Source organism: Triticum dicoccoides, chromosome 5A, assembly GCF_002162155.2.
Source record: "Triticum dicoccoides isolate Atlit2015 ecotype Zavitan chromosome 5A, WEW_v2.0, whole genome shotgun sequence".
Classification (NCBI taxonomy): domain Eukaryota; kingdom Viridiplantae; phylum Streptophyta; class Magnoliopsida; order Poales; family Poaceae; genus Triticum; species Triticum dicoccoides.
The window spans coordinates 671727685-671754406 of NC_041388.1; positions in this window are offsets into that span (position 1 = coordinate 671727685).

The following is a 26722-nucleotide window of genomic DNA, read 5'->3' on the forward strand; positions in this document are numbered from 1 at the left end:
ACACATATTCGTAGTGTGAATACCGAAAGATGTAAGGTTGATAATGATAGTCCCACATACTTGTGGCACTGCCGCCTTGGTCACATAGGTGTCAAACACATGAAGAAGCTCCATGCCGATGGACTTTTGGAGTCTCTTGATTACGAATCATTTGACACGTGCGAACCATGCCTCATGGGTAAAATGACCAAGACTCCGTTCTCAGGAACAATGGAGCGAGCAACCAACTTATTGGAAATCATACATACTGATGTGTGCGGTCCAATGAGTGTTGAGGCTCGCGGTGGCTATCGTTATGTTCTCACCCTCACTAATGACTTGAGTAGATATTGGTATGTCTACTTAATGAAACACAAGTCTGAGACCTTTGAAAAGTTCAAGGAATTTCAGAGTGAGGTTGAGAATCAACGTGACAGGAAAATCAAGTTCTTGCGATCAGATCGTGAGGGAGAATACTTGAGCCACGAATTTGGCACACAGTTTAGAAAATGTGAAATAGTTTCACAACTCACGCCGCCTAGAACACCTTAGCGTAATGGTGTGTCCGAACATCGTAATCACACTCTATTGGATATGGTGCGATCTATGATGTCTCTTACCGATCTACCGCTGTCATTTTGGGGCTATGCTTTAGAGACTGCCGCATTCACTTTAAATAGGGCTCCATAGAAATCCGTTGAGACGACACCATATGAATTATGGTTTGGGAAGAAACCTAAGCTGTCGTTTCTAAAAGTTTGGGGATGCGATGCTTATGTCAAGAAACTTCAACCTGAAAAGCTCAAACCCAAATCGGAAAAATGCGTCTTCATAGGATACCCTAAAGAAATTATTGGGTATACCTTCTACCTCAGATCCGAAGGCAAGATCTTTGTTGCCAAGAATGGGTCCTTTCTAGAAAAAGAGTTCCTCTCGAAAGAAATAAGTGGGAGGAAAGTAGAACTTGATGAAGTATTACCTCTTGAATTGGTAAGTGGCACAGCTCAAGAAAATGTTCCTGAGGTGCCTGCACCGACTAGAGAGGAAGTTAATGATAATGATCATGAAACTTTAGATCAAGTTGCTACTGAACTTCGTAGGTCCACGAGGACACGGTCCGCACCAGAGTGGTACGGCAACCCTGTCTTGGAAATCATGTTGTTAGACAACGGTGAACCTTCGAAATATGAAGAAGCGATGGCGGGCCCAGATCCCGACAAATGGCTGGAAGCCATGAAATCCGAGATAGGATCCATGTATGAAAACAAAGTATGGACTTTGACTGACTTGCCCGATGATCGGCGAGCCATAGAAAATAAATGGATAGTTAAGAAGAAGACAGACGCGGATGGTAATGTAACCATCTATAAATCTCGGCCTGTCGCTAAGGGTTATCGACAGGTTCAAGGGGTTGACTACGATGAGACTTTCTCACCCGTAGCGAAGCTGAAGTCCGTCCGAATCATGTTAGCAATTGCCGCATTCTATGATTATGAGATATGGCAAATGGATGTCAAAACGGCATTCCTTAATGGTTTCCTTAAGGAAGAATTGTATATGATGCAGCCGAAAGGTTTTGTCGATCCTAAGAATGCTGACAAGGTGTGCAAGCTCCAATGCTCGATTTATGGGCTGGTGCAAGCATCTCAGAGTTGGAACATTCGTTTTGATGAGATGATCAAAGCGTTTGGGTTTACGCAGACTTATGGAGAAGCCTGCATTTACAAGAAAGTGAGTGGGAGTTGTTTAGCATTTCTCATATTGTATGTGGATGACATACTGTTGATGGGAAATGATATAGAATTCTTGGAAAGCATAAAGGCCTACTTGAACAAGTGTTTTTCAATGAAGGATCTTGGAGAAGCTGCTTATATATTAGGCATCAAGATCTATAGAGATAGATCGAGATGCCTCATTGGTCTTTCACAGAGTACATACCTTGACAAGATATTGAAGAAGTTCAAAATGGATCAGTCAAAGAAGGGGTTCTTGCCTGTATTGCAAGGTACGAGATTGAGCACGGCTCAATGCCCGACCACGGCAGAAGATAGAGAAAAGATGAGTGTCGTCCCCTATGCCTCGGCCATAGGGTCTATCATTTATGCTATGCTGTGTACCAGACCTGATGTAAACCTTGCCGTAAGTTTGGTAGGAAGGTACCAAAGTAATCCCAGCATGGAACACTGGACAGTGTTCAAGAATATCCTGAAGTACCTGAAAAGGACTAAGGATATGTTTCTCGTTTATGGAGGTGACGAAGAGCTCGTCGTAAAGGGTTACGTCGATGCTAGCTTCGACACAGATCTGGATGACTCTAAGTCACAAACTGGATACGTGTATATTTTGAATGGTGGGGCAGTAAGCTGGTGCAGTTGCCAGCAAAGCGTTGTGGCGGGATCCACATGTGAAGCGGAGTACATGGCAGCCTCGGAGGCAGCACAAGAGGCAATCTGGGTGAAGGAGTTCATTACCGACCTAGAAGTCATACCCAATGCGTCGGGCCCGATGACTCTCTTCTGTGACAACACTGGAGCTATTGCCCTTGCCAAGGAGCCCAGGTTTCACAGGAAGACCAGGCATATCAAGCGTCGCTTCAACTCCATTCGTGAAAGTGTTCACAATGGAGACATAGATATTTGTAAAGTACATACGGACCTGAATGTGGCAGATCCGTTGACTAAACCTCTCCCTAGAGCAAAACATGATCAACACCAGAACTGCATGGGTGTTTGATTCATCACAATGTAACTAGACTCTTGACTCTAGTGCAAGTGGGAGGCTGTTGGAAATATGCCCTAGAGGCAATAATAAAATGGTTATTATTATATTTCTTTGTTCATGATAATTGTCTATTGTTCATGCTATAATTGTGTTATCCGGAAATCGTAATACATGTGTGAATACATAGACCACAACACGTCCCTAGTGAGCCTCTAGTTGACTAGCTCGTTGATCGAAAGATAGTCATGGTTTCCTGACTATGGACATTGGATGTCATTGATAACGGGATCACATCATTAGGAGAATGATGTGATGGACAAGACCCAATCCTAAGCATAGCTCAAAGATCGTGTAGTTCATTTGCTATAGCTTTTCCGAATGTCAAGTATCATTTCCTTAGACCATGAGATTGTGCAACTCCCGGATACCGTAGGAGTGCTTTGGGTTTGCCAAACGTCACAACATAACTGTGTGACTATAAAGGTACACTAGAGGTATCTCTGAAAGTGTCTGTTGGGTTGGCACGAATCGAGACTGGGATTTGTCACTCCGTATAACGGAGAGGTATCTCTGGGCCCACTCGGTAATGCATCATCATAATGAGATCAATGTTACCAAGTGGTTGATCACGGGATCATGCATTACGGTATGAGTAAAGTGACTTGCCGGTAATGAGATTGAACGAGGTATTGGGATACCGACGATCGAGTCTCGGGCAAGTAACGTACCAATTGACAAAGGGAATTGTATACGGATTGATCGAATCCTCGACATCATGGTTCATCCGCTGAGATCATCGAGGAGCATGTGGGAGCCAACATGGGTATCCAGATCCCGCTGTTGGTTATTGGCCGGAGAGTCGTCTCGGTCATGTCTGCGTGTCTCCCGAACCCGTAGGGTCTACACACTTAAGGTTCAGTGACGCTAGGGTTGTTGAGATATTAGTATACGGTAACCCGAAAGTTGTTCAGAGTCCCGGATGAGATCCCGGATGTCATGAGGAGTTCCGGAATGGTCCGGAGGTGAAGATTTATATATAGGAAGTCAAGTTTCGACCATCGGGAAAGTTTCGGGGGTAATCGGTATTGTACCGGGACCACCGAAAGGGTCCCGGGGGTCCACCGGGTGGGGCCACCTATCCGGGAGGGCCCCATGGGCTGAAGTGGGAGGGGAACCAGCCCCTAGTGGGCTGGTGCGCCCCCCTTTGGCCTCCCCCTGCGCCTAGGGTTGGAAACCCTAGGGGTGGGGGCGCCCCACTTGGCTTGGGGGGCAAGCCACTCCCTTGGCCGCCACCCCCGCTTGGAGATTGGATCTCCTAGGGCTGGCGCCCCCCTAGGGACCCTATATATAGTGGGGGGAAGGGAGGGCAGCCGCACCCTAGCCCCTGGCGCCTCCCTCTCCCTCCCGTGACACTCCTCCCTCTCCCTGAGCTTGGCGAAGCCTTGCCGAGATCACCGTTGCTTCCACCACCACATCGTCGTGCTGCTGAATCTTCATCAAGCTCTCCTTCCCCCTTGCTGGATCAAGTTGGAGGAGACTTCATCCCAACCGTACGTGTGTTAAACAAGGAGGTGCCGTCCGTTCGACGCTAGGTCATCGGTGATTTGGATCACGACGAGTACGACTCCATCAACCCCGTTCTCTTGAACGCTTCCGCGCATGATCTACAAGGGTATGTAGATGCACTCCCCTCTCCCTCGTTGCTAGATGACTCCATAGATTGATCTTGGTGATGCGTAGAAAATTTTAAAATTCTGCTATGTTCCCCAACACTTTGATTCAACGAGCTAGTCAAGTAGAGGCATACTAGTGACGTACTGTTTGTTTATGTATTCACACATGTATTATGTTTCTGGTTAATACAATTCTAGCATGAATAATAAACATTTATCATGATATCAGGAAATAAATAATAACTTTATTATTGCCTCTAGGGCATATTTCCTTCAGTATAGAGCATGATACTGTTCTGCTTCGCTCTCTGATCAATTTAACATAAGCAAATAACATCCAATAAACAACCATGCCATATATATATAGAAGAATTCAAAACAACACAAGAACAAATATGGCATAGTGAACACCATAGTTAGTGTTGTATATCTTATATAGATCCTTATGGTGCTTTAGCATGACATGAGAAAGAATTAACTCGAAAGAGTCAAGTGTGTTAAGGATATGGCTGAAACTTCATATTTTAATTGAATTGGAACTGCTTGCGATATAGATATGAAGCATTTCAACCTAGAACAATGATATAGATGATCACCAGATGAAAAAATGGAAGAAATTAAATTTCACATCGAGAGGTCATTGGAAGTGCCTGTCTTTGAGATTTGGATAGCTTGAATGTAGGTTGCCTCAAATTTGATAGATCCAACTCCTTAAAACAAAAAAGTCTAAATATCAAAGTTGTGTGGAACCATGTGTTGAACTACCGACAAAAGGAATTTGAAAAAAAATGAGTGTGATGAATTAGATGAACTTGTGCGAGAATGACTCTGAACTTGATTGAAAAATTGAAGAGCTACAATGGATGGATTGGAAGACATAGCGGAAAATGGGTTCATAGCATCGACTAGGCTGAAAAAAATAAACTATGAAAGTAGAATGAATATAGAAAGATGGGATTCTTGAAGATACCTTTGAAGCACATGGAGAAGACAAACTTCAAAAATTCCCACCGGAGAAAAATATTTTATTTACTCTGGTCGAACCAAAAATAAATTCAACACGAGATGATGATTTCTTTATATAACTTTAGATTTAACCAATATGGGACTAAAACATGGAAGAGGTATTAGTTCTGTAATCCTAACCAATGGGAAAAATAAATAGAGAGAAAATATGGTCTTGGCCCATTCGGAGGTGAAGAGAAAATAACTAAAATTTCTCTTTTATGCTAACCTTCGAAAAAGGGTTATGGAGGACGTGATTAAAACTCAAGACTTCTTCGTTAAGTTCAAACCACATTAACCAACTAGGAAACCTTACCAATTGTGCCTATTACTTACTTTCTAGTTTTCTTGTTTCTTCTATTCATGGTTTTCCTAGAGGCTTCCCAAACCAGTTTTCTCTGTTTGCTGGTTGGTTTTCCAGACGGTTCTTATTTGGTTTTTCCTTTCATTTATATTTGTTTCTATTTCTTTTTTCATGTTCATTTTTTTTTCTTTTCCTTTTTTCCTATTGTTTTTTAAAATGCGTGGTCTTTTTCAAATTCGGAAGTTACTTCAAATTTGTGAACATTTTCTTGAAAATCCATGAACATTTTTCAAAGTTAATGAACTTTTTTAAAATTCATGATCTTTTTTCAAAATCCTTGTAGTTTTTCAAATTCATGAACTTTTTGTCAAAATCAATGAAAATTTTCAAAATTGCGAACTTTTTTCAAAATTGATGAACATGTTTTAAATCCAAAAAGTTTTCTCAAAATAAACAAACTTTTTTCAAATTCGTAAACTTTTAGTTCATTTTTTTTCAAATTCATAAACTTTTCCTAATTGATGAACTTGTTTTTGAACTCGTGAATGTTTTCGTGTGTGCGAACTCTTTCAGATCCATAGACTATTCCCATGAACTTTATTCAAATTCATGAACTTTTTGAAAATTTTGTGAACATTTTTAAATTCCTATTTTTGTGCATTTTCTTGAAAAGTCAACGGTCAATGGTCAACCGGTCCATGGTGGATTGGTCAACTGCCAAACAAGTAAGCAACGAATCGGGAGAAGTGGAGCGTCACAAGTGATCACTCGCTTGGTAGTTGGGCCGACCCATGGAGAGGGCTCACATGAGCGTTGCCACCTCTACCTAGTGTTGAAGGCGACATGTGATGGTGTCGTGGAAAAGAGGGTACTCACCATGTCGTCTCCCGGCCAGGAGTGCCGGGCCGAGGACCACCGTGGCGGTTCACTACTAGGCCACTTAGAGTAGCCCATGACGTATATAAGGAAGATTCCACCAGACTTAACACACAAGATAATGACTCTTGTAAATCATAGGCCTATGGTACATTATATAAATTGAGGCTAGGCTAGTCTTTAGAACATATTCTAGATATCATATTGAACTCATTCATACACGATCTCGAGGTTGGTCAACATGTACTCTGTACCCATCCACAATCAATACAAAAAAGTGGGACATATGTTTTACATCTTTGAGAGGGTCTGCACTTGGGTAAACATCGTGTCACCTCTCTGTCCTGTTACAATCATGCCAAGGCTACCAACTTGGAACCTCTTACCCGAGATCTGCCGGATTCAATTCCATCATCGGTGGCCCATATAGGTCCCTCTGCGTGGTTGTTGCGGTACAATGGGGATTCAGACTGGATCCCACGCGATTTACACACTGGAGTGAATATTTGTCCTCGGCGTCGGCATCTTCATCGCCAACTCTGCCAGTTACCTCGGCCAGGTCGAGAACTACGCTCAAGGTCGGATCATAAAGATTGGACGTGTGTCTTCATCAACATCAACTTCGAGCTTGACCGAGATCATGGAAAACTTCGTCCATGGAGCCCAGGGGCTCTATTTCAACATTGCCCTAGTGCATCCGTGTAGAATTTTCTGGACAACGGAATCATTTGGATCGTCCCCTCATGTTCGTGCATCACTTTGACGATTCATTGAGAGGGATTGTGTGAAATTGAGTCTACAACAACCCTATAAAATTTCATTGTTTTTGGATGGAGGAATTTCGTCAATCACTGATATACCGAAGCCCTGGCGGATCTGGGCAGAAATTTGCCTGACTTCAGGGTGAAGAGTCCACTGGTCAGCTCAGACACTTTTTGGGAGATCCAATTGTTCATTTGCTGCAGAATCTCCTATAGAAAACCCCTCAAATTTCATCTCCATCCAATGGTTCAACCTCTGGGATACGTCCGAGGAGTGCATCAATTTTTGGATATGTTTTCTGCACAAAAATAAATCCAACCCAAGTTCATCTTTTGGATGAACGGGTAATATGTCCTTTTTGAAGGAATTCTTTTTGTAGGGTATTGTGTTTTGTTCTCAAATACGTGCTTGCAAATTTTGAGACTTTTCTAAGGTGCTCTTCACCATCGCCCCGCTGTTAAACTGGGTCGACCTCGTTGCTCCATAGATACCGACCTGCGCTAGCTACACCGTCGCTTGGTCGAGCTGACGTCACCACATCACAAGATCAACTTGCTTTGCTGACCAAGAGCCCGACACCGCCAAGACCATACCGATGCCACACTGGTTGGTACGTCATCATCGTCGCACCATCACGCTGACCTGCTTCGACACGTCGACTGACGTGGAGGTTCCAGCGTCACCTCACCAACCTACTCCCTTGATACGTCTCCGTCGTATCTACTTTTCCAAATACTTTTGCCCTTGTTTTGGACTCTAACTTGCATGATTTGAATGGAACTAACCCGGACTGCCGCTGTTTTCAGCAGAATTGCCATGGTGTTATTTTTGTGCAGACATAAAAGTTCTCGGAATGACCTGAAAATCAACGGAGATTACTTTTGGAATATATAAAAAATACTGGAAGAAGAATCCACGTCAAGGGGCCCACAGCCTATCCACGAGGGTGCGGGTGCACCTACCCTCCTGGGCGCGCCCCCTGCCTCCTAGGCCCCTTGATGCTCCACCGACGTCCACCTTGACTCCATATATTCACTTTCGGGGAGAAAAAATCAGAGAGAAGGATTCATCGTGTTTTACGATACGGAGCCGCCGCCAAGCCCTAAACTCTCTCAGGAGGGCTGATCTGGAGTCCGTTCGGGGCTCTGGAGAGGGGAATCTGTTGCCATCGTCATCATCAACCTTCTCCATCACCAATTTCATGATGCTCACCGTTGTGCATGAGTAATTCCATCATAGGCTTGCTGGACGGTGATGGGGTGGATGAGATTTATCATGTAATCGAGTTAGTTTTGTTAGAGCTTGATCCCTAGTATACACTATGTTCTGAGATTGATGTTGCTGTGACTATGCTATGCTTAATGCTTGTCACTAGGGCCTGAGTGCCATGATTTCAGATCTGAACCTATTATGTTTTCATGAATATATGTGAGTTCTTGATCCTATCTTGCAAGTCTATAGTCACCTATTATGTGTTATGATCCGTTAACCCCGAAGTGACAATAATCAGGATACTTACCGGTGATGACCGTAGTTTGAGGAGTTCATGTATTCACTGTGTGTTAATGCTTTGGTCCGGTACTCTATTAAAAGGAGGCCTTAATATCCCTTATTTTCCAATAGGACACTGCTGCCACGGGAGGGTAGGACAAAAGATGTCATGCAAGTTCTTTTCCATAAGCATGTATGACTATATTCGGAATACATGCCTACATAACATTGATGAACTGGAGCTAGTTCTATGTCACCCTATGTTACAAGTGTTGCATAATTTCCTACGAGCTTTTCATATATTGTTCTTCGCTTATTTACTTTTCTGTTGCTACTGTTACAATCACTATAAAACCAAAAATATTACTTTTGTCACCGTTACCACTACTATCATATTACTTTTCTACTAAATACTTTGCTGCAGATATTAAGTTTCCAGGTGTAGTTGAATTGACAACTCAGCTGCCAATACTTGAGAATGTTCTTTGGCCCCCCTTGTGTCGAATCAATAAATTTGGGTTGAATACTCTACCCTCGAAAACTCTTGCAATCCCCTATACTTGTGGGTTATCATTGAGTCACTTGGGATTTATATCTGCTTATCACTATTAAGAACTTGAAAGATCAAAGAACCAATATTTTTCTCTCAACTACGAGGGGAGGTAAGTAACTGCCATCTAGCCCTGCACTTAATTCACCTCCTGTTTTGAGTAAACTTGCGACACCTACACCTGCAATTCATTCTGATATGTCGCATGTTATTGATGATGCCACTTCTTCTTTGCATTATACTTATGATGAAACTACTTCTATGCTTGATAATACTGTGCCACTAGGTGAATTTCTTGATGAACAACTCGCTAGGGCTAGAGAGAATGAAATTATTGAAACTGATAATATTGACGAAAGTGATGATGAAGATTCTCCCCCTAGATATGAATTGCCTGTTGTTCCTGAGGGTTATGTTTTGGATGAAGAAACTGCTAGAGAGTTCTTAGCTTGCAATGATAGATCTGATCTTATGAAATTATTAGCTAAGCTTAAAGAAAAGTCTTTGAATGCTAGAATGAAATATGACCCTACTTTTGCTACTTAACCTATCTTTATTATTGATAAGGATTGCGATTTCTTTGTCGATCCTGAGTTAATTACTTTGGTTGAATCTGATCCTTTTTATGGTTATGAATCTGAAACTGTTGTGGCACATCTTACTAAATTAAATGATATAGCCACCCTGTTTACTCATGATGAGAAAACTTGCTATTACTTTATCCTTAAGTTATTTCCGTTCTCATTAAAGGGTGATGCTAAAACATGGTTTAATTATCTTGATCCTGGTTGTGTGCGTAGTCCCCAGGATATGATTTATTACTTCTCTACTAAATATTTCCCCACTCATAAGTAACAAGTTGCTTTAAGGGAAATATATAATTTTGTGCAAATTGAAGAAGAGAGTCTCCCATAAGCTTGGGGGGGGGGGCTTCTCCGATTACTTAATGCTTTGCCTGATCATCCTCTCAAGAAAAATGAAATACTTGATATCTTTTATAATGGACTAACCGATGCTTCCAGAGACTACCTGGATAGTTGTGCTGGTTGTGTTTTCAGGGAAAGAACTGTTGATCAAGCTGAATTGCTATTGAATAATATGTTGACTAATGAAAATAATTGGACACTTCCTGAACCAACTCCTAAGCCAACTCCAAAGAAAAGGGGTATTCTATTTCTCAGTCCTGAAGATATGCAAGAGGCAAAGAAATCTATGAAAGAAAAAGGTATTAAAGCTAAAGATGTTAAGAATTTACCGCCTATTGAAGAAATACATGGTCTTGATAACCCGACACATGTAGTAAAGGTAAATTCTCTCTATAGATTTGATGAAGGTGATATTCCTTGTTATAAGTCTGCTAGCCAATGCTTAGATGAGTTTGATAATTTTATTGTTAAACAAGAAAACTTCAATGCTTATGTTGGTAGACAATTGAAACACAATGCTGATATGCTTGAACACATGAGTGATTATTGATACGTCTCCAACGTATCTATAATTTTTGATTGTTCCATGCTATTATATTATCTGTTTTGGATGTTAATAGGCTTTATTTTACACTTTTATATTATTTTTGGGACTAACCTATTAACCAGAGGCCCGACCCAAATTGCTGTTTTTTGCCTATTTCAGTGTTTCATAGAAAAGGAATATCAAACGGAGTCCAAACGGAATGAAACCTTCGGGAACGTGATTTTTGGAACAAACGTGATCCATAGGACTTGGAGTGGATGTCAAGCAATCAACGAGGCGACCACGAGGTAGGGGGCGCGCCCTCCCCCCTCGTGGGCCCCTCATTGTTCCACCGACTTACTTCTTCCTCCTATATATGTTCACATACCCCGCAAACATCCAGGAGCACCACGAAACCCTATTTCCACCGCCACAACCTTCTGTACCCAAGAGATCCCATCTTGGGGCCTTTTTCGGAGCTCCGCCGAAGGGGGCATCGATCACAAAGGGCCTCTACATCAACTCCATGGCCTCTCTGGTGTTGTGTGAGTAGTTTACCTCAGACCTACAGGTCCATAGCTAGTAGCTAGATGGCTTCTTATATCTCTTTGGATCTCAATACAAAGTTCTCCTTGATTCTCTTGGAGATCTATTCGATGTAACTCTTTTTGCGGTGTGTTTGTCGAGATCTGATGAATTGTGGGTTTATGATCAAGTCTATCTATGAACAATATTTGAATATTCTCTGAATTCTTTTATGTATGATTGGTTTATCTTTGCAAGTCTCTTCGAATTATCAGTTTGGTTTGGTCTACTAGATTGAACTTTCTTGCAATGGGAGAAGTGCTTAGCTTTGGGTTCAATCTTGCGGTGCTCGATCCCAGTGTCAGAAAGGGAAATGACACGTATTGTATTGTTGCCATCGAGGATAAAAAGATGGGGTTTATATCATATTGCATGAGTTTATCCCTCTACATCATGTCATCTTGCTTAAGGCATTACTCTGTTCTTATGAACTTAATACTCTAGATGCATGCTGGATAGCGGTTGATGTGTGGAGTAATAGTAGTAGATGCAGAATCGTTTCGGTCTAGTTGTCTCGGACGTGATGCCTATATACATGATCATGCCTAGATATTCTCATAATTATTCTCTTTTCTATCAATTGCTTGACAGTAATTTGTTCACCCACCGTAATACTTATGCTATCTTGAGAGAAGCCATTAGTGAAACCTATGGCCCCCGGGTCTATTTTCCATCATACAAGTTTCCAATATATTTCATTTTACAATCTTTACTTTCAATCTATATCATAAAAATACCAAAAATACTTATCTTATTATTATCATCTCTATCGGATCTCACTCTTGCAAGTGGTCGTGAAGGGATTGACAACCCCTTTATCGTGTTGGTTGAGAGGTTCTTATTTTTTTGTAGGTACGAGGTGACTCACGCGTGGTCTCCTACTGGATTGATACCTTGGTTATCAAAAACGGAGGGGAATGCTTACGCTGCTTTACTGCATCACCCTTTCCTCTTCAAGGGAAAACCAACGCAGTGCTCAAGAGGTAGCAAGAAGCATTTCTGGTGCCGATGCCGGGCAGATCTATGCCAAGTCAAGACATACCAAGTACCCATCACAACTCTTATCCTTCGCATTACATTATTTGCCATTTGCCTCTCGTTTTCTTCCCCCCCACTTCACCCTTGCCGTTTTATTCTCCCTCCTTTCCCGTTCGCCTCTTTTTCGCTTGCTTCGTCGTTATGGCTAGTCCTTTATCTACTCCTCTGTCTCCCAATTTTGAAGTTCTCCACTTCAAACAGGGACAAGGATAAAACTTAAAAGATGCTTGGTATAGGATGATAAAATCTTATGACAATTGCACTTTAGAGGGAGATTCTAAAGATTTTACTTCGTAATTTTTATTGGGCTTACCATACATCATAGGCAACTCCTTGATTTTGCCGCCAAAGGGAATTTTATTGATATTGATCCTAGTGTTGCTTATAAAATTATAGAAGGGATAGTAGGAATACTTCCCCCACAAAATGGACCATCTCCTGAGGGAACCCAAAGCTTAGAGAAATTATGCGAATTGCAAAAGTCTATTGAACCTCTTAAAAATGTTGGAGGGAACCTTCACCGCATGAATACATTGATTACACTTTGCAATAAATGGTTGGATGCTCTAGATCAAAAAATCCCTGAGTATGAAGGGAAACGTAAGGAACCTCCCGGATTCGAGCATAACTCCATTAAAAAGTTAAATACCAAAGATGTCAATACTTAGATATATACTTTCTTTTATGCCTAGCTAAGGGCGTTAAACGATAGTGCTTGTTGGGAGGCAACCCAATTTTATTTTTATTCCTTGATTTTTGCTCCTGTTTAGTAATAAATAATTTATCTAGCCTCTGTTTTGGTTGTGTTTTTTGTGTTTAATTGTAACATCCCAAATTTTCAATTTGGAATTATACATTAGATCATCATTGCATATCATATATTATTGCTTTTCTGGTTGATCCTAGAAATTCTACGCAACTCAAGGACCCTCGGAGAGAGTTGGGGATTTCGTTATTTTCATATTTGAGTTTTTCTCAAATTTTGAAGATAGGATCATTTGATTTTATTTATTTTTATCTTCAATTATTTCTATTATAAAAATATGAGAGAGGGAATAAAATGACTTTCCCAAAATAAAGAAATATTGAGGATTTAATAAAAAATCAAATAAGATTTTATTTTTGTTTTATTTGCTATTTTATTCGAATTTAGGAAAAATTGCACGTTTTAAAAAATTTCATTTAGAGCCAAAAAAATATTTATCCTGTTCTACATATTTTATTTAGACGGAGAAAATTTGTTTTGGCATTTTTAGATTTTTATTTATTTTTCTAGATTTTTTTGGGCACAACGAAATTGTTTAAAAAAACCCCGCGCCCGACTGGGCCAAGGCCCCAGCCGAGCCAGGCCGGCCCAGCCGCCGCCGCCTTCCCCACCGAACCCGGAGAGGAGTCCGAGCAGGAGCCGCCACCACCGACCCCCTCCCCAAGCCAGCCGGAGACCCCCCCTTAAATAGCACCCCGGGGCCCCCTGGAGCCCCGAGTCGTCGCTGCCGCCCCGCACCCCACGCCGCCCCGCGCAGCCTGCCGCTGCCCGCGCCACCGCAAGCCGCCGCGTGCTGCCGCCCCGCCGCCCTGCCGGAGCCCCGCCAGAGAGCCGCCGCCGCCGAGGTAGTCGCCGATCGGTTTTTGAAAAAAAAAACGATTCAGTTTTTTTGAAAACCCTAGTTTCCATTTTTTAATAAATAGATCGGTTTTTTCCAGTTTATTTATTTAGCGAGCACCCATTCGTCCGTTCATTTTAACGAGCGTGTTTTTCGTTTAGTTTTTGTTAACGAACGTTTGTTCGTTAACTGTTCGTCGTTTTTCTTTTTCTCGGATTAAATCCGCGGTTTTTCTGATCGCTATCCCTGATCCGATGTTCGTTCTAGTTTAAGTTTTCGCTCGTTTATCGGAATCAGGCGATTCAAGCACCTGGAGTTTCGTCTTGAAACCCTCTTTCCGTTTAACCAACTCAAACAAGTTTTTGCCACTGTAAAAATTGCCTTAGACCCAGAGTAGTAAACGAAGCTTGTTTCTCTTGCCGTTTGTCTTTCGTTGCTTCAGTTCGTTTTGATTCTTTTGCCAACCGGAGTTCTTAAGTTGAACTTTCTGGTTAGTTCTCTTGTTCGATTTTTACCTGTGCATTAGTTGAGTACTTATTGTATGTTTGTTTGTTTGCGATAGAGTACCCGGAGTGTGCCGCTTGCTACTTCGAATCGCTAGGTTTCCCGGATCATCAGCAAGGCAAGTAACACTTTGATCATACCTCCTACTACCCAGTTTTATTGCATTAGATCAATCCTCACATATTGCATGATTAGGATCTAGTTAAATTGTGGGTTTGGGGAGTAGTTGAGGTAGAATCTGTTACCTGTTTATTATCAAACCTTTGGGAGTTATTCTACGTTTGCTTATTATTGCTATGCTATGCTAGTAGACGTGGATTGGGTGAGTGTATCCATGACAGATGTGAGCTTTGTTAATTAATAGTTTATTTAAGGTGGCAACCTAAACACACATCTAGGTGGATTGAGGCACCTGGGTATTCCAGCGATTGCCTGTTTTCTTTTGGACCGTCACCCAGGCTCAAAGGGATCATGAGATTATTCATACTAGAAACTTCCATGTGTAGCCACAAGCTACTATGGGCTCTAGCATAGTTGACTAAGTCATGCGAACTCTTACAGTGGTAGACTAGCAGATGTAGGGGATGTAGGTTGGTACGGTCTAGCCGTTCGTAAGGTGCTAGCGCTTCTGAAAGACTATGCCTCGGTCATCCGTTTCTCAAACACCATGCAGTGCGAGAAAACCAATGGAGGAGATCGAGTCTTGTGGGGAAAAGTGCGCAAACCTCTGCAGAGTGTATAAACTAATCATGGTTAGCCATCTCCCAGGTTATGGACATCTTGAGTATCTAGTACCTGGATTATCATGTGAATCTCATCATGTTACTCTAAAGTTAATTGTTGGGTTTTAATGATGATGCTTAATTGGGATTGAGAATGCTGTCAACCATTCTCAATGTTTAACAAATACCATGATAGTTAAATAAAATTTATTCCTTTGCAGTAGGGAAAAATTGGCTTTACGCAAAACTGTAACCATAGAGCTTTCTACCAGCCATATATGCATATAGAATATCCTATTTTATCCCATTACTCTCTATGTGTTACATTGCCAGCATATTCCATGTGCTGACCCGTTTCGGGATGCAAAGTTAATGTTGTAGACTTTTCAGACGATGATTAAGGTGCCTTTAGGTCGTGGTTCTATACTCAGTGATGCCGTTGGAGTTGTTGGACTCACTTATCTTCCAAGCCTTCCGCTGTTATCGTTATTAGATGGCCTTAAGCCATATTTATTGTAACAAGTTCTCTTTTGAGACACTCGATGTAATAAGTGTGTGATTGCTACTCTGTTATGAATCCTTCAAGTACTGTGTGGTGTCAGCATTACTGATCCAGGGATGACACCAGAGCACAGATATTGGACCGTTTGAGGTCTGGTCACTACAAGATGGTATCAGAGCCAGGTTGACTGTAGGACACGACCACTAAGCTAAAGCCCTAGATCACTACTTACTCTTCTCCTTCTGACCTCTCATCTTTTCTACTCTTTTAGGATGTCGGATGCAAGGAACAAGTTCATACAACCGGATGAACATACACCCTTTGGACGTCACTAGATACCTGAACATAGGAGTACCAAGCTTCACCGGAACCTACAACGCCACATTACCTGAAGAAGGGAGCTGGATGATTCAAGTTCAAGTTCCAGGAAGGACGTTCATGACAGTCACTGAGCCCATAGAGTTTTTCTTTTGATGCACCAACTTGGAGTCTAGGAAAGAGCATGGCAGCTCACATTGCCATGGGACGCATTGGAGAAGTTTACCGCAATGATCTCAAGGATACTATCTACCAGATTTGTGGGCGCCGAGATGAGCACTGGGAGATGATCAGCACCAGGAAGGATAGATCAATTGCAGCTTTTATCCAGGAGTTAAACCCGCACATTCGACGTCAGGAGAACCAGATGTGCGCCAACATGATAGATCTGAAGAAAGCAAGGACAAGAATCAAGGAACTGGAGGAAGAACTCAAGGCTACACGTGAAGATTATGAAGAGGAAATCGAAGTATTAGTGGAAAAGAATGACGATCTGATCAAGAAGGTTGGAATATTCATGGGAGACCCTACACCAGTAGAAGAAGACGAAGAACCCAAGGAGATTCGCCCGGAAGACTACATCATCATTGACGACACCGACTCGGATCCAGATGATAACGATGATGACTATGTTGATGAAGCTGGAGCAGATATCATGGAGTTTGCAACCGAAGAATATTTCTAGTATACCACCCCAACAGTAGTAGTAGTGCTCCATGTAAATATAGTAGTCCGAGCACTTTTGCGATTTTTAGATCGATTGTATGCCCTTGTTTGATTGATTGAATGAAGTGAATTGTTTGCTTTTGCCTAATGTGCATATGGGTAGTGTTTTCTCTTTAGGCCCCCTCTATTCTTAAATCTCATCTTTTCTAAACCCTCAGATGCCTCCGAGACGTGACCCCAGATTTACCTTCCCACCGGAGCTCACTCAGTTGATCCAGGAGCAGAACACATTGATGCAGTTACTAGTCCAGAATCAGAATCAGGGGAACAACAACAACAACAACCCACCACAACCACCACCTATTGATCACTTAGCCCGTTTTCTTAGGCTGAATCCGCCGGTGTTTTCTAGTAGCACCGAGCCGATAGTAGCAGATGATTGGCTCCACAAGACAGCTAGAGAGTTGACCACAGCAGGATGCACAGATGCGGAAAAGGTGAAGTTTGCCGCACATTAGCTTGAAGGACCCGTAGCCTCATGGTGGGAGAATTTCACAGCCACTTTCCCTGTCGACACTGTCAGGTGGGACCAGTTTCAGCAGGCTTTTCGTACTCCCATGTTTCAGCAGGAGCCATGGCCATGAAGAAGCGAGAGTTTCGCAACTTATGCCAAGGAGGACGGACAGTTGGCCAGTATGTGGAGGACTTTAGTAAGTTAGCACGTTATGCCCCAGATGATGTTGCTACGGATGTAGCTAAACAGGAGAAGTTTCTGGAAGGACTGAATGATGAGTTGAGCATGCAGTTGATGGTAGCAACCTTCGACAACTACCAGGAGTTGGTAGATTGTGCTCTCATGATTGAAGGGAAGCAGCAGTAGATCAAGAACCGCAAGAGGAATTATGGACAAGGGAAGTACAATTATGGAGCTCAGCAGAAGCCACGTTTTACCCCTAGACCAGAAGGACATTTCCAGCATACCCATGGAGGAGGTAGCTCGCACAATCACAATGGCCCCAAGAATGGTAATGGGAATGGAGGAAGCAACGGCCAGAACAGCACCAACCCATCAACCCCAGCCAAGAAAGACCTGAGCCAAGTCACTTGTTTTAAGTGCCAGAAGACCGGACATTATGCCAATGAATGTCCTGAATCCCAGAATGGAAATGGCAATGGAAGCTCTGGGAAGAAGCCGAACCCTTTCAACAGGGGACAGGTGAACCACGTTAACGTGGAGGAGGTTGAAGAGCAGCCGGATGCAGTAATCAGTAAGTTTTTGTTAAATCGTTTACTGCACTCGTTCTTTTTGATACTGGTGCATCACATTCATACATATCAAGGGGATTTGTGGATAAGTATAAACTACCAACCCAAGCCCTTAGGTCACCCATGTTAGTAACCTCTCCTGGAGCAGAGTATATGGCTAGCCTATGGTGTGATCGGTTACCATTACGGATTGGTAACTACGTATTTCCCTCAGACCTAATAGTGTTGGAATCTCAAGGATTGGATGTGATATTAGGCATGGATTGGTTGTCAAAGTATGAAGTGAATATTGAATGTGCCAGTAAGTCAATTTTGCTTACCACCCCAGAAGGAAGAAGGATCAAGTATGTATCACGGCATGTGCCAAACAGGACTCAAGTAAATTGCCTAACAGGAGTTGTGCAGGAGGAAGTACCAATAGTGAAGGATTTCCCTGATATATTTCCCGAGGAGTTGCCAGGCATGCAACCGGATAGAGATATTGAGTTTTTGATTGAGCTTTTGCCAGGCACAAGGCCAATATCAAGGAGACCATATAGGATGCCCGCAAAGGATTTGGTGGAGATTATGAAGCAGATTAAGGAGTTATTGGATAAGGGTTATATTCGCCCAAGTTCTTCACCTTGGGGATCGCCAGTACTTATAGTAGAAAAGAAGGATGGATCGTTAAGGATGGTTGTTGATTATCGATGTTTGAATGAAGTAACCATCAAGAACAAGTACCCACTACCAATGATCAATGATCTGTTTGATCGATTGCAAGGAGCTAAGGTATTTTCCAAGATCAATCTGCGATCAGGATACCACCAGTTGAACATTCGATAACAAGATATACCTAAGACGGCTTTTACCACCAGGTATGGGTTGTACGAGTATACCGTTATGTCATTTGGTCTGACTAACACACCAGCATATTTCATGAACATGATGAACAAGGTGTTTATGGAGTTTCTGGATAAATTTGTGGTAGTGTTCATTGATGATATCCTGGTTTACTCAAAGAATGAAGATGAGCATAAGGAACATTTGTGTTTGGTGCTTGGTAAACTCAGAGAACATCAATTATATGCCAAGTTTAGCAAATGTGAGTTTTGGTTGAAGGAAGTTGGATTTCTCGAACACGTTATATTGGAAGAAGGTATAGCAGTAGATCCCACTAAAGTTGATACCGTGACCAATTGGGAAGCGCGAACAATAGTTGGAGAGATCAGGAGTTTTCTTGGACTCGTAGGATACTACCGGAGATTCATTGAGAATTTCTCAAAGATTGCGAAGCCTGTCAGGACCCCGATTCCAAGTCACATCGATCTAGCCGGTAACACCTCATATCACTTTGCGGCCTCACGCACGGTATCCCACGGGTGTCTCCTTACCATGGCCCGGGACCGTTTGCGCCTTTTGGCTCACGTATATGATAGTGTCGCTAGCATCCATATGCTAGAGAACCCGGGCCGACATGGCTAGTCGTGAACCCAAAGCGGCATAGACCTATGGAGACAGGCATACATGAATCACATCGAGCATGTCGATCATCAGCAAGTGATTCCGGGCTGTAGCACTGGGCTAACAGGACTCCGGGGAACCCGGGCTGTAGCAGGCTAGGTAGGACTCTGGATATCACCGCGTGACATTTCCCCGAAGGGACAGACATAGGAACGAAGTGAAACACATGCCGGCCAGTCAAGTGTCCTGAGCAGTAGTGCTGGGCTAGCAGGACTCCGGTGAACCGGGCTGTAGCAGACTACTATGGCTCGAGGAACACTAGACTACATTTCCCCATAAGAAAGGCTGCCAAGGATAAACAACTAGATTGTCGGATCCCACTCATACCAAGCATTTCAATCATACACACAATATGCTCGATATGAGTATATACAACATGGCATCACAACAAAACTCTACAACTCAAGTACTTTATTTAAAGGCTCCAGAGAGCCATACATAACAAGTTCATACAGATAGGGGTCACATGGCCCGACACTCAAGTCATACAATCATACAGGCACCTGCGGAAGCAACTAGTCTGAGTACATACTCTAGAAAGAAAGAAGGCTTCTCGAAGCCTGTCTATCTACATAGGGCCCTCCATGGCCAGGATCACCACCTGGGTGGCTAGTCACTCGTCGACGTCAAGGTCTATGTAGAACCCATCGGAGGGGGCGGTGTTGTCGTCTGAAAACAGTAATTAAGCAAACATGAGTACAAAGGTACTCAGCAAGTCTTACATCAGAACCTACTAAACATGCTTATTCTCAAGAAGGTGGTGGGGTTAATGCAGCAAGCCAACTTTGACTCTTGGCTAAGCTATCCTGCGGAACTCCACCAGTAAAATAGTTTTTCGCACACGAGTCCACTACTCACCAACACAATACTCCACCGGGGATCCTCCCTCGTCATCCTACGAGAGGGCCATCCTCGGTACTCACACTTATCTTGAGTCTTTTAGTAGTATTCATTAACTTGTCTATGAACTGTATAGGCAACCAAGTAGTCCTTTACCGCAGACACGGCTATTCGAATAGTTTTATACCCTGCAGGGGTGTACTTCTTCATACACGCTTTCACCACTTACCGCCGCTTACACGACATGTACTCGGCAACCTTCAAGTGGAAGCCCAGCGAGGGTGTCGGCCACGGCCTACCTAAACACTTAAGTCTCTAGTCCAGGTTTATCGGCTATCCAGGTTCCATCCGCAGGGAGTCCGGCCGAAGTTTCCACATACGGCCCCGAACGATGTGAACAGGGTCCCGAGACGCCTAACGGGCACCCGGCATACCCGGCCATGGTGTATCTACCGCAACATAGCCCACCCCTAGGGTCAGCGCTATGCACGGCCGCTAACACATAACCTACAAACACCAGAAACTATTTGCAACTCTTGGACAGAGTACTAGGGTGATTAAGAAGCCGAGAGGGTCCATTGGTTTCGGGCCCAATGTACGATAGTAACTGCATCTTAAATCACACATACAGATCTCAGTTCTTAGGGACGGCCTCAATGAAACAACCCACCATGTACTCCTACATGGCCTCTCATCGATACCTTTACCAAAACATGTTCAACACAACCCTCACATTACCGACATAAGCATTTCACTCTAGCCCATCACCCAGATGAACCAGACCTGACACAACTCTAAGCATAGCAGGCATAGCAAGGTAGGAATCACATACATGGCTCACTCAACTCCTACACATGCTAGTGGGTTTCATCTAGTTACTGTGGCAATGACAGGTCATGCAGAGGATAAGGGTTCAACTACCGTAGCACACAGCAGATTGAAACGCGTTGTCTTAATGCAGTAATCAAGAGCAAAAGCGAGAACATGGGTTGTATCGGAATGATCAATGGTTGCTTGCCTGATGGAGTGGTCGTGGGATACTGCCCTTCAGTTGGATACTCGTGAATATCCTCGGAGGCAGAACCTACCACGAAGAACACATCGGAACACAATCAACACATGACGATATGCAACAATATGATGCATGCTATGATATGGCAATATGAATGTGTCTTGGCCTAATGCAAGCTATAACAGAAAGGATTGAACTTATTTGAATCAAAGATTCAATTATTAGCTCATTAAACATGGCCTTAATAGTGCATTTCCTTATTCTGCTTAAACAGCAAGGTAAACTTGTTTTGTCATGCATGAAACCATTACAGATGGATAGATTGAATTTTTATGATCATTTTTCATATATAAATCTTTGCATTTGGAGCTATGGTTGATTTTCTATGATTTTTAGAAGTTTTGACTATTTTCTGGAATTTCTTGTATAAGAATAATTCCAGTAATTTAATTACTGCGTCAGCATTACGTCAGGGTGACGTCAGTGGTCAATGGGGACGTCCAGGTCAAACCTGACTGGTGGGTCCCGCATGTCAGTAGTTAATTAAGATAATTATTTTTAGTTAAAACTAATCTGATTTAGTTAACAAAGGGGGCCCACTTGTCATTGACTCAGGGGAGTCAAACTGGGGTCAAACCCCTGGTCGGCGGGGCTAATCCTGCCGGCGTTGAGCCGCCGGCGAGGCCGAGACGGCGGAGGGCTTCGGATTTGGTCCCCTGGTGACCAAATCGACGGCGGAGACGTGCTACGCGTAGCTGGGGCTCACGCGCATCTAGTGGGGCAAGTGGGAGGAGCTGGGGTGGAGCGAGCTCGCCGGAATCGAGCTCGTGGCGGCGGCCAGAGTTTGGGCGGGGTTGGTTTCGAGGCTACGGTGCACGGGAGAAGGAGCTGGTGGTGGCTACGGGTTCCTGGTGCTGCGCTGAGCTCAATGGTGGGCTTGGGTTCGAGCCACTGTGGCTCTGGCCACGACGACGCCATGGCCGTTGGCGGGAAGCTCTCGGGTGCGGTGGAGGTGGCGGCTACAGGGGCCAAACGAGCACAGGAGCTAGGGGAAAAGGAAGAGGAGCTCACAGGGAGGTTGATGAGCAGCTTAGTGGGCTCGGGGGCGACCGGAGCGAGGCGAATCGATGAACGGTGTCCGGCGGGTACCGAGGTTGAAGACGACGGCGAAGACGGTGTTCGGCGGCGGTTGGAGTCGCGTGGGTCGGCAGGGAGGTGCAGGGCGACGAGGCGGAGCTATTGGGCTCGTCGGAGGGGCGAGGGGGTGGCTCTGGTGGCAACTACGGCGATCGGCGGCGAGGTTCGCGCTTGGCCATCATGGGGGAGAGTGAGAGAGACGAGGGGGAGAGTGCAAGAGGATGAGAGGGGAACGTGGGGGTCGCGTGGCATCCCTGGACGTCTCCAAGGCGTCGGCGGAAGCAGGAGGTGGCCGGCGTGTGGCCGCGGGCGCCGGCCACGCGCTCTGCGTCCTTCTGGCGGGAGGAGGACGACGACTGGCAGCCAGTCGGCTGAGCCGAGCCAGGTGGGCTGGGCCAGCACAGGTATGGCCCAGGTAGCTTCCCTCTCTCTCTCTCTTTTTTTATTTGTTTCTGTTTTTCTGTTTAACTGCAACTGTTGGGCTTTAATTAAAATACTAAAACGTTTCGATGGATCCTGAAAATAATTGTGGGCTCTGTTTAGATTATTTCCAACAGCAAACATTTATTTCCAGAATTATTTGAGCATTTAAATTATTTTATAGCATTTAAATGCCCAAATTCAAATACTTATGGTTTAATTCAATGACCTTCTGTTGACCTAGAAAATTGTGCACCAGTTTTGCCAGAGGTTCTAACCCAAGACAAAGAGGGTGAACTTTTTAGAAGGGCATTTCAGGTTCATTGAAAATAATTTTAGTAAACCCTAGTTGTTTCTAGGGGGGTGTTGGGGGTTTCTGCCTTCCCCATTTCAAATTTAAGAGAAATTTAAACATGATGCACACTCTAATGCTTGAACTAGCTAGGGTGTAACAACTCACCCCCACTCAAAAGAATCTCGTCCCAAGATTTAGGATCCTCCGGGAAGAAGGTGGGGTACTCGAGTCGAAGACGATCCTCCCTTTCCTAAGTGGCTTCTTTCTCGGAATGGTGTGACCATTGAACCTTGAGAAACTTGATATTATGACGTCGAGTGGTACGCTCGGCTTGATCAAGGATACGAACGGGATATTCCCGATATGAGAGGTTATCTTGTAGATCAAGCGTTTCGTGGTCCACTCCACGGATGGGATCCACGAAGCAACGCCTGAGTTGAGAAACGTGGAAGACATCATGAACTCTGGAAAGATGCGGAGGTAGTTCCAATTGGTAGGCAACTTCTCCTCGTTTGGCAGGAATGCGAAAGGGTCCAATGTAACGAGGAGCCAATTTGCCTTTGATACCGAAACGATGGGTTCCCTTTAACGGGGTAACCCGAAGGTAAGCCTTCTGATCGACTTCATAAGTCATTGGCTTATGTTTACGATCATATTGACTCTTTTGACGAGATTGGGCTGTTTTCAATTTCTCACGAATAACGCGAACCTGCTCTTCTGCTTCCTGAATCATATCCGGGCCAAAGAGTTGTCTTTCCCCGGTTTCTGACCAGTTAAGAGGCGTTCAACATTTTCGTCCATAGAGAACTTCGAAAGGAGCCTTGCCCAAGCTGGCTTGATAACTATTGTTATAAGCAAACTCTGCGAATGGGAGGCAATTCTCCCAACCCATTCCGAACAAGATGACAGAGGCTCGGAGCATATCTTCCAGAATTTGATTGACTCGCTCTACTTGACCACTTGATTGAGGATGGAAGGCGGTACTAAAAGAGAGACGAGTTCCCATAGCATTCTGGAAACTTTCCCAAAATCAAGAGGTGAAGAGACTCCAACGGTCTGAATTAATTTCCAATGGAACACCATGAAGAGACACTATTCGGGAGATGTATAAATCGGCTAGCTGGCTAGCGGTGATACTCTCACGAATAGGTAGAAAGTGGGCTACTTTGGAAAGTCGGTCGATCACGACGAAGATGGCATTATTCCCTCTCTTGGTCCTGGGAAACCCAGTGATGAAATCCATACTGATTTTATCCCATTTCCATTCGGGAATAGCCAAAGGTTGAAGGGTGCCAGCAGGCCGTTGATGCTCTGCTTTAACACGACGACAAACGTCGCAATTAGCAATGTAATGAGCGATTTCCCTCTTCATCCTAGTCCACCAAAACCTCTGGCGTAGGTCTTGATACATTTTGGTACTACCGGGATGAATGGTGAGAGGGGATTCATGAGATTCCTTAAGGATCAGCCGCCTCAGGTTTCGTGCCTTTGGAACCACTAGGCGATTTCCAAAGTATACGACACCTTGATCATCAATGGAGAAACAATTCACGACTCCTTTCTTAATGTTTCTCTTAATACGGGACATTCCCGGATCTACCTTCTGTGCCTTGATGATCTGATCCGTAAGGGTAGGTTTCGCCACCAGGGTGGATAGGAATCCTCGAGGAACAATGTGAAGATTAAGCTTACGAAATTCCTCAGGGAGAAGTGGTTGACTTTGTTGTAACATCAGGTTGTCACAATAGGACTTACGGCTTAGCGCATCAGCCATGACATTGGCTTTGCCCGGGGTGTAAGTTATTCCTAAGTCGTAATCCGAGATCAACTCAACCCAACGTCTTTGCCAGAGATTCAAATCTGGTTGGGTGAAGATATATTTCAAACTTTGGTGATCGTTGAAGATCTCGCAATGATTAGCGAGAAGGTAATGTCGCCAAGTTTTAAGTGCATGGACTACAGCTGCAAGCTCTAGATCATGTGTGGGATAATTTTCCTCATGTGGGTGTAATTGCCGTGAAGCATAGGCAATTACCTGACGATCTTGCATGAGTATGCAACCTAGTCCTTGTCGCGAGGCGTCGCAATAGATAATAAAGTCCTTGGAGAAATATGGTGGTACCAGTACGGGAGCAGATGTCAGGCGTCTTTTCAGTTCCTGAAAACTGAACTCGCACTATGGAGTCCACTTGAACTTTTTATCTTTCTTGAGGAGTTCAGTCAGAGGTTTAGCAACCTTGGAGAAATTCTCGACGAAGCGGCGGCAATAGCTCGCTAAGCCAAGGAAGCTCCGAACTTGCTTAACCGTCTCAGGTGGAGTCCAATCAAGGACGGCTTGAACTCGCTCGGGATTGACAGCAATACCCTTACCAGAGATTACATGGCCTAGATAGGTCACTTCTGGCAACCAAAATTCACACTTGGAGAATTTGGCGTAAAGGCGATGCTCTCGAAGTTTCATCAATACCAGCCTTAGATGTTCGGCATGTTCCTCTTCATTCTTAGAGTAGATGAGTATGTCATCGAGGTATACTACGACAAATTTGTCCAAGTACTCCATGAAAACCGAGTTCATTAACCGGGAGAAGGTGGCTGGGGCATTGGTTAAACCGAAGGACATCACAGTGTACTCGTATTGGCCATAACGAGTAACAAAGGCCGTTTTGGGAATGTCCGCGTTTCTGATTTTTATTTGATGGTAGCCCAACCTCAAATCCATCTTGGAAAAGACTGAGGATCCAGCGAGCTGATCATACAGATCATTGATCCTGGGAAGAGGGTATTTGTTCTTGATGGTGACCAAGTGGACAGGTCGATAATCCACAACCATTCGATCCGTTCCATCCTTCTTCTTAACGAAGAGGACGGGGCAAGCCCAAGGAGAGGAACTAGGACGGATGAAACCCTTTTTGAAGGACTCATCGAGCTGGTTCTTAAGCTCGGCTAGTTCTAAGGGTGCCATCTTGTAGGGTCTTCTAGAAATTGGAACGGTTCCTGGAACAAGGTCTATCACAAACTCGACATGCCTGTCAGGTGGAACACCTGGCAGTTCTTCTGGAAAGACATCCGGAAAGTCTCAGACTACCGGAACATCCTCAAGGTCTGGAAGGGGGTTGGCATTTAAGGAGTAAAGCTGGCGCTTGGCCACTCGAGTTAAGACATTGACTGTCTTGCCCGATGGGTGAGTAAGTTGAACGGTTCTAGTGGCACAATCGATCTTAGCAAAATGAGCTGACATCCAGTCCATACCCAAGATGATGTTTATGTCCGTGGACTTGAGAGCTATTAAGGATGCAAGGAAGACAAGTCTATCGACAAGGATTTCATTCCCATGGCTTACTCTAGAAGTTTGCCATCTAGATCCAGGAGTTTGAATTTCCATGGTAGAGGGCATGTCACAGAATGTCGTGTTGTGCAATCGAGCATAGTTCTCGGATATGAATGAATGAGATGCTCCAGTATCGAAAAGAACAGATGTCGGATGGCAGTTAACAAGG